This window comes from Triticum aestivum, chromosome 4A (assembly GCF_018294505.1).
Source record: "Triticum aestivum cultivar Chinese Spring chromosome 4A, IWGSC CS RefSeq v2.1, whole genome shotgun sequence".
In the NCBI taxonomy this organism is placed as follows: domain Eukaryota; kingdom Viridiplantae; phylum Streptophyta; class Magnoliopsida; order Poales; family Poaceae; genus Triticum; species Triticum aestivum.
Window position 1 is genome coordinate 82376762 of NC_057803.1, and position 27584 is coordinate 82404345.

Below are 27584 nucleotides of genomic sequence, written 5' to 3' on the forward strand. Positions count from 1 at the left end.
CCGCAGCCCCCATAGTACGGAGTCAAGTGATGTCTACTACACAACCTTCTTCTTATAGACTTTGTTAGGCCTCCAAGTGCAGAGGTTTGTAGGACAGTTTGGATGCACCGGCGAAGTTTGCACCAACTCTCAATGTGAGAAAGGGCAATGCACGGTACCGAAGAGGCTAGCAAGGATGGAAGGGTGAGAGTGCGTATAATCCATGGACTCAACATTAGTCATAAAGAACTCACATACTTATTGCAAAAATGTACAAGTCATCAAAAACCTCGGTACTATGCACATGCTCCTAGGGGGATAGATTGGTAGGAAAAGACCGTAGCTCGTCCCCGACTGCCACTCATAAGGAAGACAATCAAATAACACCTCATGTTTCAAATTTGTTACATAACGTTTACCATACGTGCATGCTACGAGACTTCCAAACTTCAACACAATCACTTCTCAAATTCACAACTACTCAACTAGCACGACTTTGATATTATTACCTCCATATCTCAAAACAATCATCAAGCATCAAACTTCTCTTAGTATTCAATGCACTCATAAGAAAATTTTACTAATCTTGAATACCTAGCATTTTAGGATTTTAAGCAAATTACCATGCTATTTAAGACTCTCAAAATAATCTAATTGAAGCATGAGAGTTCATCTATTTCTTCAAAATAAAACTACCACCATGCTCTAAAAGATATAAGTGAAGCACTAGAGCAAATGACAAACTACTCCGAAAGATATAAGTGAAGATCAATGAGTAGTCGAATAATTATGCAACTATGTGAAGATTCTCTAACATTTAATAATTTCAGATCTTGGTATTCTATTCAAACAGCAAGCAAAGCAAAATAAAATGACATTCTAAGAATGGCAAACATCATGTGAAGAAGCAAAAACTTAGGATTAACCGAAACTAACCGATAGTTGTCGAAGAAGAAAGGTGGGATGCCAACCGGGGCATCCCCAAGCTTAGACGCTTGAGACCTCTTGGAATATTATATTGGGATGCCTTGGGCATCCCCAAGCTTGAGCTTTTGTGTCTCCTTAATTCCTCTCATATCACGGTCTCCCTAAATCTCAAAAGCTTCATCCACACAAAACTCAACAAGGACTCGTGAGATAAGTTAGTATAAACCATTGCAAAAACCTTATCATACTCTCCTGTAGCAAATCACTAAAATTATTATTCAATATTGCATACTAAATGTCTCTGCATATTTAATAGTCCTATCCTCAAATAGAATCATTAAAGAAGCAAACATATGCAAACAATGCAAACATAACAGCAATCTGCCTAAACATGACAGTCTGTAAAGAATGCAGCAACATCCATACTTCCCTAGATCCAAAAATTATGAAAGAAAATTCCCACTGTAGTAAATTTATCAGAGCTTCATATGCAAAAGGTTTCAATATTTTATCGTATTCTGAATTTTCTAGGGAATTATTGCAACAGCGGTAAACTTTCTGTTTTCAGACAGCAACATGCGGACTTCTAAAATAGGCATGGTAAAGGCTATCAATGCCACTTTTATTGAAATAAAAGATGCAAAACATTGTTCTAAATAACAGTAAGCAAATCGTAACAAAATAAATTGATGCTCCAAGCAAAACACATATCATGTGGTGAATAAAAATATAGCTCCAAGTAAAGTTACCGATGAACGAAGACGAAAGAGGGGATGCCTTCCGGGGCATCCCCAAGCTTAGGCTCTTGGCTATCCTTGAATATTACCTTGGGGTGCCTTGGGCATCCCCAAGCTTAGGCTCTTGCCACTTCTTATTCCATAGTCCATCGAATCTTCACCCAAAACTTGAAAACTTCAAGGTACTGTAATGAACTCATTATTTATTTATATTGGTGTTAAACCTACCGTATTCCAACTTCTCTATGGTTTATAAACTCTTTTACTAGCCATAGATTCATTAAAATAAGCAAACAACACATGAGAAACAGAATCTGTCAAAAACAGAAAAGTCTGTAGTAATCTGGATCGAACGTATACTTATGGAACTCATAAAATTCTCAAATAAATTGCTGGACGTGAATTTATCTATTAATCATCTTCAAAAATAATTAACTCAATATCACTCTCCAATAAAAACTGGCAGCAATTTTCGTGAGTGCTAAAGTTTCTGTTTTTTACAGCATGATCAACAAGACTCTCCCCAAGTCTTCCCAAAGGTTCTACTTGGCACAAACACTAACTAAAAGCATAAAAACACATCTAAACAGAGGCTAGATGAATTATTTATTACTAAACAGGAACAAAAAGCAAGGAATAAAAATAAAGGTGGGTTGCCTCCCAACAAGCGCTATCGTTTAACGCCCCTAGCTAGGCATGATGATTTCAATGATGCTCTCATAAAAGATAAGAATTGTAACATAAAGAGAGCATCATGAAGAATATGACTAGCACATTTAAGTCTAACACACTTCTATGCATAGAGATTTTGTGAGCAAACAACTTATGGGAACAATAATCAACTAGCATAGGAGGGAAAAATAAGCATAACTTCGAAACTTTAAGCACATAGAGAGGAAACTTGATATTATTGCAATTCCTACAAGCATATATTCCTCCCTCATAATAATTTTCAGTATCATCATGAATGAATTCAACAATATAACCATCACTTAAAGCATTCTTTTCATGATCTACAAGCATAGAAAATTACTACTCTCCACATAAGCAAAATTCTTCTCATGAATAATAGTGGGAGCAAACTCAACAAAATAACTATCATGTGATTGAAAATTAAGATCAAGATGACAAGGTTCATTGTTATTATTATTCTTTAAAGCATACATGTCATCACAATAATCATCATAGATAGGAGGCATGCTTTCATCATAATAAAATTGCTCATCAAAACTTGGGGGACAAAAAATATCATCTTCATCAAACATAGCTTCCCCAAGCTTGTGGCTTTGCATATCATTAGCATCATAGATATTCAAGGAATTCATACTAACAACATTGCAATCATGCTCATCATTCAAATATTTAGTGCCAAACATTTTATAGATTCCTTCTTCTAGCACTTGGGCACAATTATCCTTTCCATCATACTCACGAAAGATATTAAAAAGGTGAAGCGTATGAGACAAACTCAATTCCATTTTTATAGTTTTCTTTTATAAACTAAACTAGTGATAAAACAAGAAACTAAAAAACTCGATTGCAAGATCCAAAGATATACCTTCAAGCGCTAACCTTCCCAACAACGACGCTAGAAAAGAGCTTAGTTGACGGGGTGTTAGTGCCGCTTTCCTTGCCTCCCCAGCAACGGCGCCAGAAAAGAGCTTGATGTCTACTACACAACCTTCTTCTTGTAGACTTTGTTGGGCCTCCAAGTGCAGAGGTTTGTAGGACAGTAGCAAATTTCCCTCAAGTGGATGACCTAAGGTTTATCAATCCGTAGGAGGCGTAGGATGAAGATGGTCTCTCTCAAGCAACCCTGCAACCAAATAACAAAGAGTCTCTTGTGTCCCCAACACACCCAATACAATGGTAAATTGTATAGGTGCACTAGTTCGGCAAAGAGATGGTGATACAAGTGGTATATGGATAGTAGATAGAGGTTTTTGTAATCTGAAAATATAAGAACAGCAAGGTAACTAATAATAAAAGTGAGCATAAACGGTATTGCAATGATAGGAAACAAGGCCTAGGGTTCATACTTTCGCTAGTGTAAGTTCCCTCAACAATAATAACATAATTGGATCTCATAACTATCCCTCAACATGCAACAAAGAGTCACTCGAAAGTCACTAATAGCGGAGAACAAACGAAGAGATTATGGTAGGGTACGAAACCACCTCAAAGTTATTCTTTCCAATCAATCCGTTGGGCTATTCCTATAAGTGTCACAAACAGTCGTAAAGTTCGTACTAGAATAACACCTTAAGACACAAATCAACCAAAACCCTAATGTCACCTAGATACTCCAATGTCACCTCAAGTATCCCTGGGCATGATTATACGATATGCATCACACAATCTCAGATTGATCTATTCAACCAACACATAGAACCTCAAAGAGTGCCCCAAAGTTTCTACCAGAGAATCACAACGAAAACGTGTGCCAACCCCTATGCATAGGTTCATGGGTGGAACCCGCAAGTTGATCACCAAAACATACATCAAGTGAATCACGTGGTATCCCATTGTCACCACAGATACGCATGGCAAGACATACATCAAGTGTTCTCAAATCTTTAAAGACTTAATCCGATAAGATAACTTCAAAGGGGAAACTCAATTCATTACAAGAGAGTAGAGGGGGGAAGAAACATCATAGGATCCAACTATAATAGCAAAGCTCGCGATACATCAAGATCGTATCACCTCAAGAACACGAGAGAGAGAGATCAAACACATAGCTACTGGTACATACCCTCAGCCCCGAGGGAGAACTACTCCCTCTTCGTCATAGAGAGCACCGGGATGATGAAGATGGCCACCGGAGAGGGATTGCCCCCTCCGGCAGGGTGCCGGAATGGGTCTAGATTGGCTTTCGGTGGCTACGGAGACTTCTGGCGGCGGAACTCCCGATCTATTGTGCTCCCCGGTAGTTTTAGGGTATATGGAGATATATAGGCGGAATAAATACGTCAGGGGAGCCACGAGGGTGGAGGGCGCGCCCAGGGGGGTGGGCGTGCCCCCCTACCTCGTGGCCTCCTCGGAGCTTCCCGTATGTGCACTTCAAGTCTTCTGGGCTTCTTTCCTTCCAAAAATGGGTTCTGTGAAGTTTCAGGTCAATTGGACTCCGTTTGGTTTTCCTTTTCTTCAAAACCCTAAAACAAGGTAAAAATAGAAACTGGCACTGGGCTCTGGGTTAATAGGTTAGTCCCAAAAATGATATAAAAGTGTATAATAAAGCCCATAAACATCCAAAACAGTAGATAATATAGCATGGAGCAATCAAAAATTATAGATACGTTGGAGACATATCATCAAGCTCCTCCACCCAGTGCGTATCTGATTCCTTCAAGGATCGCACTAATCTGGGTTTAATGCCGCTCATGATAAGACCATTTTCTCGCTCGACTTGACCGTTAGTTTGCGGGTGATAGACAGAGGCATAATCGAGCTTAATTCCCATGTTGCTGCACCAAGTTTTTACATCGTCGGCTGTAAAGTTCGAGCCGTTATCGGTGATGATGCTGTGGGGGACACCGTAATGGTTTACAACCCCGAATATGATGTCTATCACTGGTCCGGACTCGGCCATTTTAACTGGTTTGGCTTTTATCCATTTGGTGAATTTATCCACCAGGACCAATCCGTATTTTTTCTTATGGCTTCCCCCTTTAAGGGGTCCGACCATATCAAGCCCCCAGACCGCAAAGGGCCAAGTAATGGGGATTGTTTGGAGAGCGGTAGGTGGCATATGGCTTTGGTTTGCAAAAAGCTGGCAACCGATGCAACGTTGAACGAGGTCCTGTGCGTCTGCTCGGGCCGTCGGCCAGTAAAAACATGTACGAAAGGCCTTGCTTACAAGGGCCCGAGCTGCGGCGTGGTGGCCGCCAAGTCCAGCATGAATTTCTACCAAAAGTTGTCGTCCTTCCTCTTCGGAGATGCACCTTTGAAGTACTCCGGTAGCGCTTTTCTTATAAATCTCTCCCTTGTGGACCTTGTAGGCTTTGGACCGCCGCACAATGCAACGTGCCTCGTTTGGGTCATCAGGGAGTTCTTGCCTAGTTAGGTAAGTCAAGAAGGGTTTTGTCCATAGGGCGATGACAGCCATAATCACGTGGGCCGAAGGTGTTATTTCGGTGGCAGAGCCTCCGATTACGTCAGAGTGTTCGGGGTCTGGTGTTGTGGCCGGATCCGGACTGTTTTTGCCGGTCTCCCCTTCCCACACCATGGATGGCTTAAACAGCCTTTCCAAGAAGATATTAGGTGGGACAGGGTCGCGCTTAGCGCTGATGCGGGCGAGGATATCCGTCGCTTGATTGTTTTCTCGGACCACATGGTGGAATTCGAGGCCCTCGAACCGAGCTGACATTTTGAGCACGACGTTGTGGTAAGCCGCCATTTTTGGGTCCTTGGCGTCAAAGTCCCCATTTATTTGAGATATTGTGAGGTTCGAATCCCCCCGCACCTCTAGGTGTTGGATGCCCATGGAGACTGCCATCCAGAGACCATGCAACAGGGCCTCATATTCTGCTGCATTGTTGGAGTCTGTGTATAATATTTGGAGTACGTATTGGACTGTATCTCCGATGGGGGATGTCAGGACGACGCCTGCCCCCAGACCAGCCAGCATCTTAGAGCCGTAAAAGTGCATGATCCAATTGGAGTACGCACCGTACTCTTTAGGGAGTCCGGCTTCCGTCCATTCAGCGATGAAATCAGCCAATACTTGCGACTTAATGGCTCATCGTGGTTTATATGTCATGTCGAATGGGAGGAGCTCGATAGCCCATTTAGCAAGCCGGCCCGTGGCATCGTGGTTATTTATTATGTCGTTGAGTGGTACTTTGGAGGCCACCATAATTGAACACTCTTGAAAGTAGTGTCGTAGTTTCTGGGATGCCATGAAGACCGCGTATGCTATCTTTTGATAATGTGGGTACCGTGATTTGCATGGAGTGAGGACGGTGGATACGTAGTATACCGGCTTTTGAAGCGGGAACTTATGTCCGTCCGTCTCTCATTCGACGACGAGCATTGCGCTTACAACTTGGTGTGTTGCCGCTATATATAACAACATTGGTTTGCCGACATTTGGCGCGGCCAAGATTGGGTTGGTGGCCAATACGGCTTTTATTTCTTCCAATCTGGCCGTGGCCGCATCCGTCCACTCGAAGTGTTCGGTGCGTCGAAGAAGGCGATAAAGAGGTAGTTCCTTTTCTCCTAATCGGGAGATAAAGTGGCTTAAGGCAGCCATGCATCGAGTTAACTTCTAGATTTGCTTGAGGTCTGTTGGGATAGCCAACTGTGACAAAGCTCGGATTTTAGCCGGATTTGCTCAATTCCTCTATTGGAGACGATGAAGCCCAAGAGCTTTCCACGGGCACGCCGAAAATGCATTTTTTCTGGATTGAGCTTGATGTCATATGTTCGGAGATTGTCAAACGTGAGCCTGAAGTCGTCTATTAAGGATTGGACGTGTCTTGTTTTAATGACCACATCGTCTATATATGCCTCCACTGTTTTGCCAATTTGTGTTTCCAAGCATGTCTGAATGATGCGTTGATAGGTTGCACCGGTGTTTTTGAGCCCGAAAGGCATGGTGTTAAAACAGAAGGGGCCGTATGGAGTGATGAATGCCGTTGCGGCTTGATCGGGCTCCGCCATCTTAATTTGATGGTATCCGGAGTATGCATCGAGGAAGCACAATGAGTCGTGTCCTTCAGTAGCATCGATAATTTAATCGATGCGGGGGAGGGGGAAGGGATCCTTGGGGCAAGCCTTGTTAAGGTCCCTGAAATCGACACATAGGTGCCAGGATTTGTCCTTCTTTGGTACCATCACCAGGTTTGCTAGCCAGTCCGGATGTTTTATTTCTCTAATGAATCCGGCCTCGAGTAACTTGGCTAGCTCTTCTCCCATGGCTTGTCGCTTAGGCTCAGAGAAACGCCGAAGATTCTGCTTGATCGGCTTGAACCCCTTTAGAATGTTAAGGCTATGCTCGGCCAGCCTGCGTGGGATTCCTGGCATGTCTAAAGGATGCCAGGCGAAGATGTCTCAATTCTCGCGCAAGAACTCCCACAGTGCGGCGTCTGTTGTGGGGTTCTGCTGTGCCCTGATGGATGCTGTTTTTGTAGGGTCCGTTGGATGGACCTGGAATTTGACTATTTCGTCCGCTGGTTTAAAAGAGGTGGACTTGGGTGTTTTGTCGAGTATCACGTCGTCCCTGTCCACTGTGGAGCACAGCGCAGTTAGTTCTTCGGTCGCAAGGGCTTCGGATAACGCCTCGAGGGCTAGTGCGGCGGCTTTGTTTTCGGCGCAGAGTGCTATGTCCGGATCACTAGCCAGAGTGATGATTCCATTGGGCCCGGGCATTTTGAGCTTCATGTACCCGTAATGGGGTATAGCTTGGAAGATCGTGAATGCCTCCCGCCTTAAAAGGGCATGGTATCTGCTACTGAACGGGGCCACTTGGAATGTGATTTCTTCGGACCTATAATTCTCCGGCGTGCCGAATACCACATATAGTGTGATTTTTCCCGCACATCGTGCCTCCCGACTAGGGATGATTCTTCTGAAGGTCGTGTTTCTTTGCTCAATGCGGCTCTTGTCTATTTCCATTTTGCTAAGAGTTTCCTCGTAGATGAGGTTTAATCCGCTGACACCGTCCATGAGCGCTTTAATAAGCCGGAAGCCGTCCACAATTGGACTAAGGACCAAAGCGGCTGGTGCTCGGGCTGTTCGGAAGTGAGGTTCTTCACTGGCATTGAAGGTTATGGCAGTGTCGTTCCATGGATTTATTGCTGTAACGTGGCAGACTTCGGCAAGGCCGCGGAGTGTTCGCTTGCGCCTATTATTTGAGGCGAAGGTCTCAAAGACTGTCAATACTATATTGTTATTTTCCATGGGATGGTGCTCTGTTGTATTGTTGATGAGGATATCCTCGCCGCTCTTGGCCACCTGCCGGAGTATCCAACATGCTCTAAGGCTGTGTGTTGGCATGGTATCCGCTATACTCTGAATTTTTCATGGCCCATTGAGCCATCCCTCTAATACAATTCTACGCCTTGTAGTGGGCTTTTGTTTCTTTGTAATTGGATCGGGTGACTTACGAGAGTACACCCTTTTAGTTCGGACGGGGGGTTTAGTGAGAGCCGGAGGGTCCCCGAATTTTGTTTGGGTTTTCCAGGCGCTTTCCATCGCACAGTACTTCCGTACTATGGCCACCAAGTCAGCGAAGTGTGCTATGTCACGACGACTTATGGCGTTGAGGATTCCCTTGTCCATGCAATTTTTGCAAAAGAATGAAATTGCATCTTCGTCGCGACAGTCCTTGACCTTGCTCATTACAAGTAGGAATCTGGCCCAATAGTGATGTACTGTCTCTTGGGGCTCTTGTCTAATGTGGGAAAGATCACTTGAGTCTGGGTGGGTGGGCATATTTAGGTCCGAACCCTGACCCGATCTGAGACCCAGGGGCGGAGAAGTTTCCGAGCTTGGCAGTTCGGACTCCGGGATGTTGCCCAATAGTTCTGGCCCGCTGTCTGATTCTAGGTTCGAAGCTTGGGCCATGTCCTCCCGTGGACGGGTATCCGGCTCGGAGAGCTCGGGAATCCGGACATAGTTTTTCCTCAAAATAGAGGAAGAATTGCTACATTGCTCCTCCACCACCGCTATCTGATGGGTGACCGGTAGAGAGTTAATCTCCCATTGGCCGGGTTTAAGCCCGATCCGATCATAGTCCGTTGCGACTCCCAGGGCGGCGATGCAATCCAAGAGCTCGTTCAAGGAAGAGAGCTCTATTGGATCCATCTGCTCGGCGAATCCCGAGCCGATGTGGAGGCTGTTTTTGATGACCCGAGAAGTCATCGTCGGCGCGACGGCCGAACGGGCGGTCATGACGAAGCCGCCTAGTCGGAAAGTTTGACCTACAGCCAGGGCTCCCCCTGAGGTAATGTTGTCCTTGACAACAAGACGAGCCATCAAGCCTTATCATGGCGGCATAGTGGAACTCCCAATGAAAGCACCAATGTCGGTGTCAAAACCGGCAGATCTCGGGTAGGGGGTCCCGAATTGTGCGTCTAAGGCAGATGGTAACAAGAGGCGGGGTACACAATGTTTACCCAGGTTCGGGCCCTCTCGATGGAGGTAATACCCTACTTCCTGCTTGATTGATCTTGATGATATGAGTATTACAAGAGTTGATCTACCACGAGATCGTAGAGGCTAAACCCTAGAAGCTAGCCTATGATTATGATTGTTGTCGTCCTATGGACTAAACCCTTCGGTTTATATAGACAACAGAGGGGGCTAGGGTTACACAGAGTCGGTTACAAGGGAGGAGATCTACATATCCGAATTGCCAAGTTTGCCTTCCACGCAAAGGAGAGTCCCGCCCGGACACGGGACGAAGTCTTCAATCTTGTATCTTCATAGTCCAACAGTCCGGCCAAAGGATATAGTCTGGCTGTCCCGGGACCCCCTAATCCAGGACTCCCTAACCATTGTTGTTTGAGGAAGAACTAATGGAGCAAGGTCGACCACAAAAAAGAGGGGAAAGAGCATGAGGACGAGAGCATACACGGACAAGATACCAAAACTGGGGCCGAGCAAAAGGAACAACATTTCAGAAGTGGGTCGGCGATTACTTCCATGAACGTGGGAAGTTTTACCATGGAAATTTTAGAATGACCGAACCGACGTGTCAATTCAAAAGAGGTGGGGCTTCGTCCAATTGGAGTGCAATAAATGTTATGGTTCTCATGAGAATGTCCCTGGCCGGCCCGTGAGTGGCCTTGGCGTCAAAGACATTCTATATGTTTCCTTCCCCCTTCTCTTGTTCAGATGAGCATGCATCCTCCTCCTATGCATGTAAATGTATCTTGTTGGTCATCTATATATGTAGGTGTTTCAATGGACACCTTCAAGGTCCAAAATGCAAGCAAGACATTCACCTTGAGATAATGTTCGACGATAACCCACGACTGCCCGAATTTTAAGGACCAATATGCGGCCCAAAAAGAGGGTGGGGGGCTCATCGGCCGCCTACCCAACTGAAAGTGAGAAGAGGCCAGGGGAAGACCAATTCCAATGTGTATCCAAAGCTTGATGCTTCGACAATCGCCTTGCAAGAAACTTTGAAGGGATTCATGGCCCAAAAGCAAGAGAGGAAGCACCAAGAGAAAGATGAGGCAATGAAGGCCTAGTTTGACAGACACAAGAAGAAGCTCAAGATCGATGGGACCAATGACCAGTCAAGACACTAGGTAGGGACGCTTCTCATGCTTCATGCTCTTGTGATGCACCCATCTCACCTAGTCACCCACACCCCCTCCCACAAACACCACTATCCTCCCTCACCATCACAGGTCCACGTGCCCAATGACATTTCCCTCCTCACGGCATGCAGCGGCGTCATCTCAGATGGCTCCACCTTTCGTTCTCGAGGCATGATATGTCTCCAATGTATCTATAATTTTTTATTTTTCCATGTTGTTATATTATTAATCTTGGATGTTTTATATGCATTTACTAGCAACTTTATATCAATTTTGGGACTAACCTATTAACATAATGCCCAATGTTAGTTGCTGTTTTTTGCTTATTTATTATTTTGCAGAATACGAATACCAAACGAAGTCCAAATGCCACGAAACATTTTGGAGATTTTTTTCTGGCAGGAAGACACCCAGGAAGCTTCTGGAGGGCATGAGGGGATGCTTGTGGGGCCCACTAGGCACCAGGGCGCGCTAGGGGCCTCATGCATGCTCTGGTGGGTAGTGGGGCCCACGGGCACCCCTTGACCTACGTCTGCCTCTATAAATACTATAAAATCCCAGAAACCTTAGGGGAGTCGACGAAATACTTTTTTCGTCGCCGCAAGTTCTAGAACCACGAGATCCAATCTAGAGGCCTTTCCCGTCACCCTGTCGGAGGGGGCAACGATCACAGAGGGGTTCTTCATCATCCTTGTTGCCCCTCCGATGATGCGTGAGTAGTTTATCACAGACCTACAAGTCTGTAGTTAGTAGCCAGATGGCTTCTTCTCTCTTTTTGATCTTCAATACAATGTTCTCCTCGATGTTCTTGGATATCTATTTGATGTAACTCTTTTTTGCGGTGTATTTGTTGGCATCCGATGAATTGTGAGTTTATGATCCGTTCTATCCATGAATATTATTTGATTCTTCGCTGAACTCTTTTATGCATGATTGTTATAGCCCCGTATTTCTTCTCCAATTTATTGGTTTGGTTTGGCCAACTAGATTGATTTATCTTGCCATGGGAAGAGGCGCTTTGTGAAGGGTTCGATCTTGCGATGCTCCATCTCAGTGACAGAAAGAGACATGACACACATGTACCGTTGCTATTAACGGTAACCAGATGGGGTTGATTCATACGTGAGTTTATCTCATCTACATCATGCCATCGTTCTTATTGCGTTACTCCGTTTTTTCATGAACTACACTAGATGCATGCTGGATAGTGGTGAAGGAAATATGCCCTAGAGGCAATAATAAAGTTGTTATTTTATATTTCCTTATATCATGATAAATGTTTGTTATTCATGCTAGAATTGTATTAACCAGAAACTTGATACATGTGTGAATACATAGACAAAACAAAGTGTCCCTAGTATGCCTCTACTTGACTAGCTCGTTAACCAAAGGTGGTTAAGTTTCCTGACCATAGACTTGTGTTGTCATTTGATGAACGGGGTCACATCATTAGAGAATGGTGTGATGGACAAGACCCACCCGTTAGCTCAGCATAATGATCGTTAAGTTTTATTGCTATTGCTTTCTTCATGACTTATACATATTCCTTTGACTATGAGATTATGCAACTCCCGAATACTAGAGGAACACCTTGTGTGCTATCAAACGTCACACATAACTAGGTGATTATAAAGATGCTCTACAGGTGTCTCCGAAGGTGTTTGTTGGGTTGGCATAGATCGAGATTAGGATTTATCACTCTGAGTATTGGAGAGGTATCTCTAGGCTCTCTCAGTAATGCACATCACTATAAGCCTTGCAAGCAATGTGACTAATGAGTTAGTTGTGGAATGATGCATTACAGAATGAGTAAAGAGACTTGCCGGTAATGAGGTTGAACTAGGTATGAAGATACAGACGATCGAATCTCGGGCAAGTAACATACCGATGACAAAGGGAATGACGTATGTTGTCATTGCAGTTTGACCAATAAAGATTTTCGTAGAATATGTAGGAACCAATATGAGCATCCAGGTTCCGTTGTTAGTTATTGATCAGAGATGTGTCTCCTTCATGTCTACATAGTTCTCAAACCCGTAGGGTCCGCACGCTTAATGTTCAATGACGATTTGTATTATGAGTTATGTGTTTTGGCGACCGAAGATTGTTCGGAGTCCTGGATGAGATCACGGACATGACGAGGAGTCTCGAAATGGTTGAGAGGTAAAGATTGATATATTGGACGGTAGTATTCGGACACCAGAATGGTTTCAGAGTGTTTCAGATATTTATCGAAGTACCGAGGGGTTACCGGGACCCCCCGGGGAAAGTAATGGGCCACATGGGCCATAGTGGAGAAAGAGGGCAGCCCACAAGGGGTGTCCCCCCCATGGGGAGTACGAATTGGACAAGGGGAGGGAGCGCTGCCCCCCTTTCCTTCTCCCTCTCCATCTCGTTCCCCATTTTCTCCTCCGAAAGAAGGAAGGGGGCCGATTAGGACTAGGAGTCCTAGTGGGTTTCCCCCCACTTGGCGCGCCCCCTAGGGCCAGCCTCCTCCCCTCTCCTCATTTATATACGGGGGCAGGGGCACCCCAAAGGACATCAATTGTTTCTTAGCCATGTGCAGTGCCCCCCTCCACCGTTTACTCCTCCGGTCATATTGTCGTAGTGCTTAGGTGAAGCCCTGCACGGATCACATCACCATCACCATCACCATGCCGTCGTGCTGAAGAAACTCTCCCTCGACACTTTGCTGCATCAAGAGTTCGAGGGATGTCATCGAGCTGAACGTGTGCTGAACTCGGAGGTGTTGTACGTTCGGTACTTGATCGGTTGAATCGAGAATACGTTTGACTACATGAACCACGTTAAACTAACGCTTCCGCTTTCGGTCTACGAGGGTACGTGGACACACTCTCCCCCTCTCGTTGCTATGCATCTCCTAGATAGATCTTGCGTGATCGTAGGCAATTTTTTGAAATTGCATGCTACGTTCCCCGACAGTGGCATCCGATCCAGGTCTATGTGTAGATGATATGCACGAGTAGAACACAAAGATTTGTTGGCGATCATAGTCATATTGCTTACCACCAACGTCTTATTTTGATTCGGCGGTATTGTTGGATGAGGCAGCCCAGACCAACCTTGCATGATCATGTTCATGAGACCGGTTCCACCGATAGACATGCAACTAGTTTTGCATAAAGGTGGCTGGCGGGTGTCTGTTTCTCCAACTTTAGTTGAATCGAGCCGGTCCTTGTTGAAGGTTAAAACAACAAACTTGACGAAACATCGTTGTGGTTTTTTATGCGTAGGTAAGAATGGTTCTTACCAGAAGCCCGTAGCAGCCACGTAAAACTTGCAACAACAAAGTAGAGGACGTCTAACTTGTTTTTGCAAGGCATGTTGTGATGTGATATGTTCAAGACATGATGTGATATACGTTATTGTATGAGATGATCATGTTTTGTAAAAGTTATCGGCATCTGGCAGGAGTCTTATGGTTGTCGCTTTATTGTATGAAATGCAAATGCCATGTAATTGCTTTACTTTATCACTATGTGTTAGTGATATTTGTAGAAGCAATAGTTGGCGAGACGACACCGACCTTATGATGGATATCAACGTGTCAAGCCGGTGGCAATGGAGATCATGATGGTGCTTTGGAGATGGAGGTCAAAGGCACAAGATGATGATGGCCATATCATGTCACATATTTTGATTGCATATGATTTTTATCTTTTATGCATCTTATTTTTCTTAGTATGGCGGTAGCATTATAAGATGATCCCTCACTAAATTTCAAGGTATAAGTGTTCTCCCTGAGTATGCACCATTGCGACAGTTCGTCGTGCCAAGACAACACGTGATGATCGGGTGTGATAAGCTCTATGTTCACATACAACAGGTGCAAGACAGTTTTGCACGTGCCGAATACTCGGGTTAAACTTGACGAGCCTAGCATGTACAGAGATGGCCTCGGAACACTTTGAACAAAAGGTCGAACGTGAATCATATAGTAGATATGATCAACATAGAGATGTTCACCATTGAAAACTACTCCATCTCACATGATGATCGGACATGGTTTAGTTGATATGGATCACGTGATCATTTAGATGACTCGAGGGATGTCTATCTAAGTGGGAGTTCTTAAGTAATACGATTAATTTAACTTAAATTTATTATGAACTTAGTCCTGATAGTTTTTGCATATCTATGTTGTAGATCAATGGCCCGTGCTACTGTTCCCTTGAATTTTAATGCGTTCCTATAGAAAGCTAAGTTGAAAGATGTTGGTAGCAACTACACGGACTGGGTCCGTAACTTGAGGATTATCCTCATTGCTGCACAGAAGAATTACATCCTTGATGCACCGCTAGGTGCAAGGCCTGCTGCATGAGCAACTGTTGACGTTATGAATGTCTGCCAAGCTAAATCTGATTACTACTTGATAGTTCAATGCGCCATGCTTTACAGCTTAGAATCGAGACTTCAAAGACGTTTTGAACATCATGGAGCATATGAGATGTTCCAAGAGTTGAAGTTAATATTTCAAGCAAATGCCCGAGTTGAGAGATATGAAGTCTCCAAGAAGTTCTATAGCTGCAAGATGGAGGACAACAGTTCTGTCAGTGAACACATACTCAGAATGTCTGGGTACCATAACCACTTGACTCAGCTGGGAGTTAATCTTCCGGATGATAGTGTCATTGACAGAGTTCTTCAATCACTGCCACCAAGCTATAAAGGCTTCATGATGAACTATAATATGCAAGGGATGAACAAGATGATTCCTGAGCTCTTCACAATGCTCAAGGCTGCAGAGGTAGAAATCAAGAAGGAGCATCAAGTGTTGATGGTTAACAAGACGACTAGTTTCAAGAAAAAGGGCAAAGGAAAGAAGGGGAACTTCAAGAAGAATAGCAAGCAAGTTGCTGCTCCCAGGAAGAAGCCCAAGTCTGGACCTAAGCCTGAAACTGAGTGCTTCTACTGCAAAGGGACTGGTCACTGGAAGCAGAACTGCCCCGAGTATTTGGCAGATAAGAAGGATGGAAAAGTGAAAGGTATATTTGATATACATGTTAGTGACACACCTTACTAATGCTCGTATTAGCGCATGGGTATTTGATACTGGTTCTGTTGCTCATATTTGCAACTCGAAACAGGGGCTACGGATTAAGCGAAGATTGGCTAAGGACGAGATGACGATGCGCGTCGATAATGGTTCCAAGGTCGATGTTATCACCGTCGGCACGCTACCTCTACATCTACCTTCGGGATTAATTTTAGACCTGAATAATTGTTATTTGGTGCCAGCGTTAAGCATGAACATTATATCTGGATCTTGTTTGATGCGAGACTGTTATTCATTTAAATTATAGAATAGTGGTTGTTCTATTTATATGGGTAATATGCTTTATGGTTATGCACCCTTGATGACTAGTCTATTTTTGTTGAATCTTGATCATGGTGATACACATATTCATACTATTGATGCCAAAAGATGCAAAGTTAATAATGATAGTGCAACATATTTGTGGCACTGCCGTTTAGGTCATATCTGTGTAAAAGCACATGAAGGAACTCCATGTGGATGGGCTTTTGGAATCACTTGATTATGAATCACTTGATGCTTGCGAACCATGCCTCATGGGCAAGATAACTAAGACTCCGTTCTCTGGAACAATGGAGCGAGCCACTAACTTATTGGAAATAATACATACTGATGTATGCGGTCTGATGAGTGTTGAGGCTTGCGGTTGGTATCATTATTTTCTGACCTTCACAGATGATTTGAGAAGATATGGATAAATCTACTTAATAAAACACAAGTCTGAAACATTTGAAAAGTTCAAAGAATTTCAGAGTGAAGTGGAAAATCATCGTAACAAGAAAATAAAGTTTCTATGATCTGATCGCGGAGGCGAATATTTGTTTTATGAGTTTGGTCTTCATTTAAAATAATGTGGAATAGTTTCGCAACTGATGCCACCTGGAACACCAAAGTGTAATGGTATGTCTGAATGTCGTAACTGTATTTTATTAGATATGGTGCGATCTATGATGTCTCTTACTGATTTACCACTATTGTTTTGGGGTTATGCATTAGAGACAGCTGCATTCACGTTAAATAGGGCACCATCTAAATCTGTTGAGGCGATACTGTATGAAGTGTGGTCTGGCAAGAAACCTAAGCTGTCATTTCTTAAAGTTGGGGGTTGTGATGCTTATGTGAAAAAGCTTCAGCCTGATAAGCTCGAACCCAAATCAGAGAAGTGCGTCTTCATAGGATACCCAAAAGAAACTATTGGGTACATCTTCTATCACAGATCCGAAGGCAAAATATTTGTTGCTAAGAATGGATCCTTTCTGGAGAAGGAGTTTCTCTCGAAAGAAGTGAGTGGGAGGAAAGTAGAACTTGATGAGGTAATCATACCTTTTCTCGAATTGGAAAGTAGCTCATCACAGAAAACCGTTCCTGTGATACCTACAACAACTAGTAAGGAAGCTAATGATAATGATCATGAAACTTCAGATCAAGTTACTACCAAACCTCGTAGGTCAACTAGAGCATGTTCTGCACCAGAGTGGTACGGTAATTCTATACTGGAAGTCATGTTACTAGACCATGACGAACCTACGAACTATGAGGAAGCGGTGATGAGCCCAGATTCCGATAAATGGCTTGAGGCCATGAAATCTGAGATAGGATCCATGTATGAGAACAAAGTATGGACTTTGATTGAATTGCCCGATGATCGACGAGCCATTGAGAATAAATGGATCTTCAAGAGGAAGGCAGATGCTGATAGTAGTGTTACTATCTACAAAGCTCGAATTGTTGCAAAAGGTTTTCGACAAGTTCAAGGTGTTCACTACGATGCGATTTTCCCACTCGTATCGATGTTTAAAGTCTGTCTGAATCATGTTAGCAATTGCTGCATTTTATGAAATCTGGTAAATGGATGTCAAAACTGCATTCCTTAATGGATTTATTAAAGAAGATTTGTATATGATGTAACCATAAGGTTATCTCAATCCTAAAGGTGCTAACAAAGTGTGCAAGCTCCAGCAATCCATCTATGGACCGGTGCAAGCATCTCGGAGTTGGAATATACACTTTGATGAGTTGCTCAAAGCATATAGTTTTATACAGACTTGCGGTGAAGCTTGTATTTACAAGAAAGTGAGTGGGAGCACTACAACCTTTCTGATAAGTATATGTGAATGACATATTGTTGATCGGAAATGATGTAGAATTTTCTGGAAAGCATAAAGGAGCGTTTGAAAGGATTTTTTCAAAGAAAGACCTTAGTGAAGCTACTTACATATTGGGCATCAAGATCTATAAAGATAGATCAAGACGCTTGATAAGACTTTTGATGAGTACATACCTTGATAAGATTTTGAAGGAGTTCAAAATGGATCAGTCAAAGAAGGAGTTCTTGCCTGAGTTGTAAGGTATGAAGTCGAGTAAGACTCAAAACCCGACCACGCAGAAGACAGAGAGAGAATGAAAGTCATTTCCTATGCCTCAATCATAGGTTCTATAAAGTATGCCATGCTATATACCAGACCTATTGTGTACCTTGCCATGAGTTTGGCAAAGGGGTACAAAAGTGATCCAGGAGTAGATCACTGGACAGCGGTCAAAATTATCCTTAGAGGACTAAGGAAATATTTCTCGGTTATGGAGGTGATAAAGAGTTCATCGTAAAGAGTTACGTCAATGCAAGCTTTAACACCGATCTGGATGACTCTGAGTCTCAATCTGGATACATATTGAAAGTGGGAGCAATTAGCTAGAGTAGTTCCATGCGGAGCATTGTAGACATAGAAATTTTCAAAATACATAAGGATCGTGATCCCAACCCATTATGCATCTTCATATTGATCTTGGGTGATCGTAGGCGTGATTTTTTTGTTTTATACTACGTTTCCCAACAAATAGAGGATTTATAGGCAAGGATCATTGAAAGGTGGTGGTTGAGGGGCTCACACGACCATGGGACGCGACCGGGGGGTACTCGTGCCACCAGGCTGTGTGTAGACCTGGTGTCCCCCTCTCGTCCATCTCATCTCCGTTGGTCTTCTTATTTTCTAAAATAATTCCTCAAAATTTTTGTCCAATTTGGATCACTTATATTTCTGCAAAAAATAACACCATGACAATTCTGCTGAAAACAACATCAGTCCAGGTTAGATTTATTCAAATCATGCAAATTAGAGGCCAAAACAATAGAAAAAGTGTTTAATAAAGTATACGCTTTTCATACATATCAACTCCATAGCCGAAAGTTGATTCTTAAATGTCAACAACATCCGCTGGGCATCAAAGTTCATCATTGGTAAAATAAATGCAACAACAAAAAAGCAGATTATGTACACCGAGCATCAAAGTACCATCAATGCAAACTAATGCGACAACAAAATAAGTCTAGAGAACTGAGACCGCTTGAACATATTTTAAGAAGCATGGATTAGAGAGAGTAAGTAACAATGGATTTGTGACACTGCTTCGGGAAATAATGTGTCATCAACCGCTTGTCCCTTCTCGTGCATCCGCATGCAGTCACATGCCCTCCTTGCGCTCTCTCGGGCCTGGCTTGCTAGAAACTACTCATTCCATTGTTCCTCCAAAACAAGGCACTCAGCTGCTTTGGGTTTTGTTTTATGTACGTGTAGGCCTAGACATACACACAAGTAACCAAATTTGCCAAAATTACATCCCAGAGCCTGGTTGAGTCATATGTAGATAACCAAATAGGCCTTGTGCGACCGTTCTCCAAGAGATGACCACATAGTCGATATGAGCATGTTTACCATTGGTGGTAGCACGCACGACGCATGTCCTCCATATCCAAGAGGGGGTAGGAAAAGGCTCTATGCAGATGTGAACAGGTGCTCCGGCGAAGTCACTAATCAGGGGTACTGCTTGCAAAGGTCACACTCATCTCCTCTAGTGGTGGCAGGTGGCGTACTGCATGTGTCACTCTTGTCGCAATCTGAGAATTTTGCTAGGATTTCTTCTTACGCACGAGAGTCACGGGTGGTTTCATTTGTGCTTTTTTGGTATATTCATTTTATTTTTATCTTTATCTTTCGAACTATGCTCCAAATCACAAATGGTTTTCACCGTTGTATTTCTTGCATCTAGATTCAATGTTGATAGGTTTCACAAACTTATGTTTCGTCCAAACTGTAATAACATGTGCTTCCAGGTAAATTAATTTGTGCTTCTATGAGGTGTATGTTTCATAAGAAAGCACACGTGTGCTTCACTTTTCAAGAAGCACAGAAACACAACTGTGCTTCACGCATAAACTCAAAAAAATCAAAGACCAAAAAAGAAAGACTGAAAAATAGACACAAAAAAGGAATCCAAGAAAAACCAAAAAACCAAAAAGCCAAAAAACTGGAAACCCAAACAAAGGAAACTGAGAAAAACAAGAAACCAAAAAAACATGAAAGCACAATTTGCTTTACGCGGAAGCACATTATGAAGGAAATATGCCCTAGAGGCAATAATAAAGTTGTTATTTTATATTTCCTTATTCATGATAAATTTTATTATTCATGCTAGAATTGTATTGATCGGAAACCAAAATACATGTGTGAATACATAGACAAACACGGTGTCCCTAGTGAGCCTCTACTTGATTAGCTCATTGATCAAAAATGGTTAAGGTTTCCTAACCATGGACATGAGTTGTCATTTAATAACGGGATCACATCATTAGGAGAATGATGTGATGGACAAGACCCATCTGTTAGCTTAGCATATTGGTCATTCAGTTTTATTGCTATTGCTTTCTTCATGTCATATACATATTTCTTCGACTATGAGATTATGCAACTTCCAGATACCGGATGAATGCCTTTTGTGCTATCAAACATCACAACATAACTGGATGATTATAAAGATGCTCTACAGGTATCTCCGAAGGTGTTTGTTGGGTTGGCATAGATCGAGATTAGGATTTGTCACTACGAGTATTGGAGAGGTATCTCTGGGCCCTCTCGGTAATGCAGTGTAACACCCCCAGTGTCATGCTACAGTAACCCACTGTGATTAAAGCTGGTCATTTTGCTAAGTAGTGATTGATCAACTTCGATTCAAATATCATTTGAAAAATTCCAATTTGAAATGAAATTCAATTTGCAAGTGAGATATGGAGTTGCACCAAAGTTGTTGCAAAATAGTTCATCATGTAGCCAAAATTCCATACATTTAATTGTTAAGGAAAACAACATCACCTAAGAGCTAAGATGGACTGTAGCAATTATTACAATGCAATTTCAGCATTTTAAAGTGCTATTTTATTTGTGAAAATTCCAAATGGATTCAGTTGCCCCTCAAACTTTTTGTCACAATGCCAAACACTACAAAGAATTTAAGTGGCCTAGTACCACATTTTTCAAAGTATTTTGGTAGCCCAAACTTTTCCCTAGTTGTCTCTATTTTAATTAAAAGGGAAAAATAGAATACCAGAAAAGAGAAAGGGCCTACTTGGTCTCTGGCCTAAAGTCCAGCCCACCCTGGTGTCTCCCCCTTCTCTGTTCACCAGGGAAGGTGTGGCGACCATCCACAACGCCATGGCTGTTGATGCCCACACGTCGTGCATCCGGCGGCTTCGAGGCAGGGATAAGACCACCCCGTGTCAGCCCTCTCTCCCCCGGAACCCTAGCTTTTCCCCATTCCCCTCGCTCTTCTCACTCCACTCGAATTTTCTCGTTACCCAAGACCTCTGTCGTCATGCTATTGTCGTCGTCGTGGCCGAAGGCCACCCCGAGCCTCGCGAGGATGTCCAGAAGATGATGCTGCTTCGTCTGCTTCGACCACGAACATGGGTTCGTCTCGAGATGAACCACACCGCTGGATCGGTCAATGTCTTCCCCGTCGGCCGCCGCACAATCTCGCCACGATCCACACCATCCCGGCAACCCCGGCCTCCCTGACCACGTCCTCGAGCTTCGTTGTGAGCTCCTCTCCCCGGTTCCCTTTTTTTGCCGTCTCGATTTATAGCCGTAGATGCCCGTGCGTGCAACCTCCCGCCGTGGCCGAAGGCTCGCCGTAGTCGCGCCTCGCTCCCGCACGCGCTCGCCATGCCCGTGGTCGTGCTTCACCGCACCTCTGGCCGCCCAGGCTGCACCCTCGCGCCCGCGCGTCGGCTCGGGCCGCACCTTACACCTGCAGCTGCCTCCTGTGCGCTCGCCCGCTGCTGCTTCTTGAGCCGTTGCTATTACTGCATGCTTGCTGCTACTACTGCTTACTAGATGACCCGGTTGCGCCAATGGCGCAAGAAGCGAATTAGAAAGAATGTTAGTAGTGAGTAAGTAGGAGATGTACTCCGTCCATTCCTAAATATAAATCTTTTTAGAGATTTCAAATGGACTACAACATACAAATTTATATAGACATATTTTAGAGTGAAGATTCACTCATTTTGCTCTGTATGTAATCCCTTGTTGGAACTTCTAAAAAGACTTACATTTGGGAACAAAGGGAGTAGATGACAATGCAATGTGAATTGTATTACAAATAGTAGACAAACTTAGATCGGTTTTCAAGTGAAAAAAATACAATGTTCAAAAGAGCGAGTAAGCTAGTGCGGATATGACGACAGATAAAATTTATCAAACTTTGCTCATTGAATGAAGCTCAAATTATAGATAAACAAAAATATATTCCAAACTTACCTAATTGGCATGAGCATTATTTAACAACTCAAATACATCATCCAATCTAAAGATTTCTCTTCTATTGCCAAGGACCTCTGAACACTGCCAAGAGGGACGATAGTTGTAGATGCAGAATTATGCTTAAGAGCACAACTGAAATCTATAACCGTCGTATTCATGTGCAGACATATCTTCATCACATCATCGTTTTCCAAGTATAGTTAATAAGAAATCCGATTCATATATGTCCTGGTCATCCCATTTATGCTGAATGTATTCAAGGCACTTCTGTAACAATTTTTTTTAAATACCCACTGTTTTCTAATATCTAGTAAACTGGGTACAAAAGATGGAGGTAAGAAGCCCATGTTCTCTCAGATCGAGTATATCCCTGTCCTGAATGGTGTATCCAAGGTTCCCCATGTCATGTTTAAGTACGAATCATTTGTTTATTGTGACATGGACCATTGATATCTGAAATATATGAAAAGACTCATCAGGGCCCAGGAAAAATATGCCCTCCTAAAAGTAAAAGAATGTCCCTGCTATTTAAAAGAAGATTGGCACTAATAAGAGGCTAAGGAGAAGCAAAATAAGCAAAGTAAATGTCTGAAAAATAAGAGCAGAGCATCTTCGACATTACCTAGATACATTCAGAAAATCAAAAGCACCTGAACTAACAACTAAAACAGTGCCCTGAAATAGAATCCCAGACATGAAGCTATAAGCATAAATAACAACCAAGGCAAAATCAAAAGAAATAAAAATATGTGCATCACAGAATACTATTAGGAGATCAGGTCTACTGTACAAATATGAGGCAGCTGCCATACAATCTCTAGATGCGAAAGAGTTGCATTCATAACTATATATACATTAGCAAGATAAATCACTCTACCGATTTGTAAGCGGCAAACCAGCTCAAATGTAGTCATCATCAGTGACTCTTGCTTCGATAATAACAGCCAACCACCATGTATATCCATCCATGATACATAAAGGGGGAGAAGTAAATTACGTTGAATAAGAATTAATTAATTGCCACGCGGCTGCAGCTGCCAAACATGCCACGGTTAAATACATGGATTTTGTCAGGGATCTGGGTACATGAAAATAGACAAAGTAACACATCAATTAGAAGGAGCCAAAACAAGCAGAGGTGGTCAGTGAGAATACCCGCAGGCGTCCCAACAGGCTATAAACACCATGTCACCATGTTGTGCATAAATAGTTAGACACCGTGACATGGTGCCTAACATGAGCCGAGACAGGCCGGCGAAACTGTAACATGACGTGCAACATGTAAGAAAGTAAGCATCTAGGGAAGATAGGCTGGCAGGCCAAGCAACTAAATTAGAACACATACACCCATTTCTTGCACAGAGCAGTGCTTGTAATCCCTTTTTTTTCATTAACAAAGTGAGAATGCAGGGTTATTTTTCCATTAACAAATGTGAGAATGCAGGGCGGAGAAGCATGAGGAAGCAACGATAGAAAGCTCTATTACCTCACACGGCCATTCGAACTAATCACCGGGAGACAAAAGAACATATTAGGCTCTAGGAATTAACACAACCTCTATTGCTTTGTTCATACACACTCAATTCTGAAAAAGGAAAACATAAGCTTCAGGAGCAAACAAATAGAATATGAAAACTGTATATATATACAAAGAAAACAAAAATAGGAATGCAAACTGTCATATTACTCCCAGGTGTGAAGAGCCAAAGCTATTTTCAAGCAGTATTATAAGCTAGCTCTAGATTTTACTCCATAGTAAACAGAACAGTTTTGTAAGGTAGCTCTAGATTTTATACGATTCAAAAAAGCAGCAGATGGACACATGATTGTACAACTGATGCATAGTCACCCTCTTCTTGGAATAGCCCACGGCTTATACATATAGATGAAAATTTCATCCAAACATGCCAGTGTTTTTAGGCCATTAAATGGAGAGTGATGCATTTTTTTGTTTGTCAAGTCCCTATTGACCCACAGGGCAAACAATGGTGTTTTACCAGGCCAACTATTTTCAAAAATTCACTAAACAGAACCCAACACCCAAAATTAATAGAGGGACGTTCTCCTCATTAGCATACAGACCGCTAATTATCTTTGCTGCCCCACCTCAACGACCACACCTCAAATCCTGCAACCTGAATGGTCGGAACAATCAACCTGAATTATTGCAAGAAAGATAAAATAGTCTTTATTATTTGTTCTTTGTTCTTTGTGAGTTGAGTGACTCCTTCCAGAGAAAATGGCCAAGCTGGCCATAATAAGTGGCACACAAACAAGTGTCGAGAGAAGTGAATCAGAAAAACAAAACAAGAAAATTGTATGTGATTGCAAATGAAGCTAAAAGTATGGTACAGAGGCCTTCAGAATCTGAAACAGAGCTGGTACAGCTCAAAGTACAGGAGAGGGAGGGGGAGAGGTAGGGGGTCGGGCCTGAGAAGAGTCACCGGAGAAGGAGGGGGGCTCCATGGGGCCTCTGCGTGATGTGAAGGAGCTCCATCTCTATGGCGGCGTCCCGTCCCATGGATGTGCGCGCCCCTCCTGTCATCGTCGCCGTCCGTGCCATGGCAACCTGCAAAAAAGGGAAGACAAGATGGAGTGAGGTGATGTGGAGAGGGTGGGCGAAGAAGGAGGGGAGAGACCAACCTGTGCCGGATACGGTCACCTCTGGCCTCGCCGTTGCCGGTTGTGGCGGATCACGGCGAAGTTTTGGGGGGAGGCGCCCATTCCTAGAATGTAGATGAAATAAAGGTCCACATTCAGTATGATATTCTTATTCCTTTTTGGATTTAACAAACAAAGCCAGAAATTGAAATTTCACTTCAAACCACATTTTTTTACCAATGAGTTTGTCAGAAGTTTATTTGTGCCGCTTTGTCTTCATGAGCTCACCTCGGTCACTTGCCTCATCAGTGACCTACGCCATCTCACAACGCCAAAAACATCCATTCATGGCAGAGAATATATCATCCACCACTGCAACGGAAAAGGAAACATAAACGAATTAAATGAGCATGTAAAGACAATAAAAGAAAATTGTGCTTAAAAAGAACCAGGTCCATACGCCTTGAGATGGTTCAACAAAGCAGTAGCATGGCAAGGATCAAAGATAGAACTTCATGCCACGCTATGGTCATGCATCACTGAAACGAAAAAAGGGACGTTGCAGATAGCTGACCTCAATGCATATTTTTTTGCTGAGGGGGGCAAGACTGCTACCAGATTTTGTTTCAGATTTCAGGTTTAACCATCCACAAAAGTAATTAGTAGTCTTAAGGTTCAGTTGCAAGCTCAAAGCTGGAATCACCACAAGATTGAGTGTATGTATAGCAGCTTAGTAAAGACAAACTGAGTATATGCATTGCAGCTTAGTAAGGCAAAATTACAAACATACATAGGTAGATCATGCAATGGATATGCCAAAAAAGATTGGCTTATACACGAATTAATGGATATATACAGGTTGAGTACTTCAGTTGCCTACAAACACATAAAATGGACAATGAATATTTGCCTACTACAGCAAAACCACATCTCTGTTTGCCTGCATATTGTGTTGGTTGCCTACAAACCAAAAATCGAACCGCAGGGATTCTGTATAGTTGACACAAACAAAATGCCTAAACTGCTTTTCTCAAGATCCCGTGACTGAAGGTTGTGGGTACCAAATTGTAATATATGAGCATTAGTACCTCTTAGGTAGCACAGAAATTCGTTGGAACTTCAACAAGAGCGGAACGGAGGCGAATACACGGGCACATAAATTAGACAAATAAATGAAAGATAAAAATAGCTTTTCTGAATAATGTAGAGGCCCAGCCACTTGTTGTTGATCTTGCAAGATGTGTGGGGATCCCACAAGAATCAAATGCCTCAGGGATCTCCTCCCTGCATGATCCAGTGCCAACAAATTTCTGAGATAATAAACACAAGAGGGAAACAAAAAGGCGGCGGCCGTACTGTGGAGGTGCAGTGGCCGCAGATGGATCGAGGACCTGGTGGTTGGATGGATGACGAGGACGCCAACGACGGATGACCTCAAGGCCAACCAACGGCTCCGGCGTCAGCCATGGCGGCCCGGACACCAAGGACAAGGGCGTCCTCCTCCCCAACCACCACTTTTCCTCAGGGGCCCTGCCCCTCCGCAAGCACCATGAAGACATGCCTGCCCTGATCTCCCACGAATCAAGAGATGAGCTCAGGTTACAATGCAAAGATGAGTAAACGATGAAGAAAAAGCTCACTTGTGCCAAAACTGACATGCAGTTCGTAGACGCGGTAGAGACGCGATGATTTCCCCGTCGGCCAGCCGCCCACACGCGCCCCCTTCATCTCTTCTCTCTGCTCCTGCTGAGTCTGGATCGAGGCCGCGCTCCTCGGCTCGAGCTCCTGCCCACTGCCGGGCTCCCTTTCTCCTTCCCTTCACCGACGGGATCCCTTTCTCCTTGCCCCCATCTGGTCATCTTTGAAGATCCCACCGCCCTGTCCTTCCATGGTGTCGTTGATGGCCGAGTGGACGGGGGAGAGAAGGAAGGCGAGGTGGAGGGGAGGCAGCGGCGGCGACCACGGGCTAGCAGGCAGGGAGAGAAGCGAAGGGAGGGGGAGGGGCGGCGGAAGAGGGGAGAGGAGAATGGGTGGGGCGTGGGGCTCGAGGCAGGAAGGGGATTGGGGGCTAGGTTTTTACCTCGCTCTCGGGTTCTCCCACCGTCATATGGCACAACTCACACACACGAGCGTCGTGACTGAAATGTTGGGCCCATGTGCAACGATGGCCCAGTCGTCATGCACGGAAACTTGAAGCCACAATGTAAAGTAAAACCTACGGCCAGATCTTTGACAGAGAGGTAAAAAGGAGCAGAATTTTGACAGCAAGGTGAATCGTGTGAACCGGATCCATCGCGTGATGCAAGTGCGCTAGAATGGCGGGTACTCTAGCAGCTTTTATATGTTAGATGTCGTTGCTGCTCTTCCTCCTGCTGCCGCTGGCTGCTATGCTGCTGCTTGCTCTGCCTACTACCTACGC

General features: G+C 43.6%; 1 long non-coding RNA gene across 13 annotated transcripts; it reads right to left on the reverse strand.

The window, feature by feature from the left end:
* Positions 1 to 22696: 22696 nt before the first annotated feature.
* LOC123085279 (uncharacterized) lies at positions 22697 to 26428 on the reverse strand. 13 transcript variants are annotated; one of them, XR_006439665.1, is made up of 5 exons: positions 25403 to 25928; positions 24051 to 25290; positions 23720 to 23824; positions 23442 to 23598; positions 22698 to 23017 (listed from the first exon to the last, which is right to left on the reverse strand). It is a non-coding gene; the product is annotated as an uncharacterized lncRNA (long non-coding RNA). The 13 variants fall into 13 exon arrangements; XR_006439661.1 differs by adding an exon at positions 23187 to 23239 and having other exon boundaries at positions 22697 to 23017; positions 23442 to 25290; positions 25403 to 25930; XR_006439664.1 differs by having other exon boundaries at positions 23720 to 25290.
* Positions 26429 to 27584: the final 1156 nt, after the last annotated feature.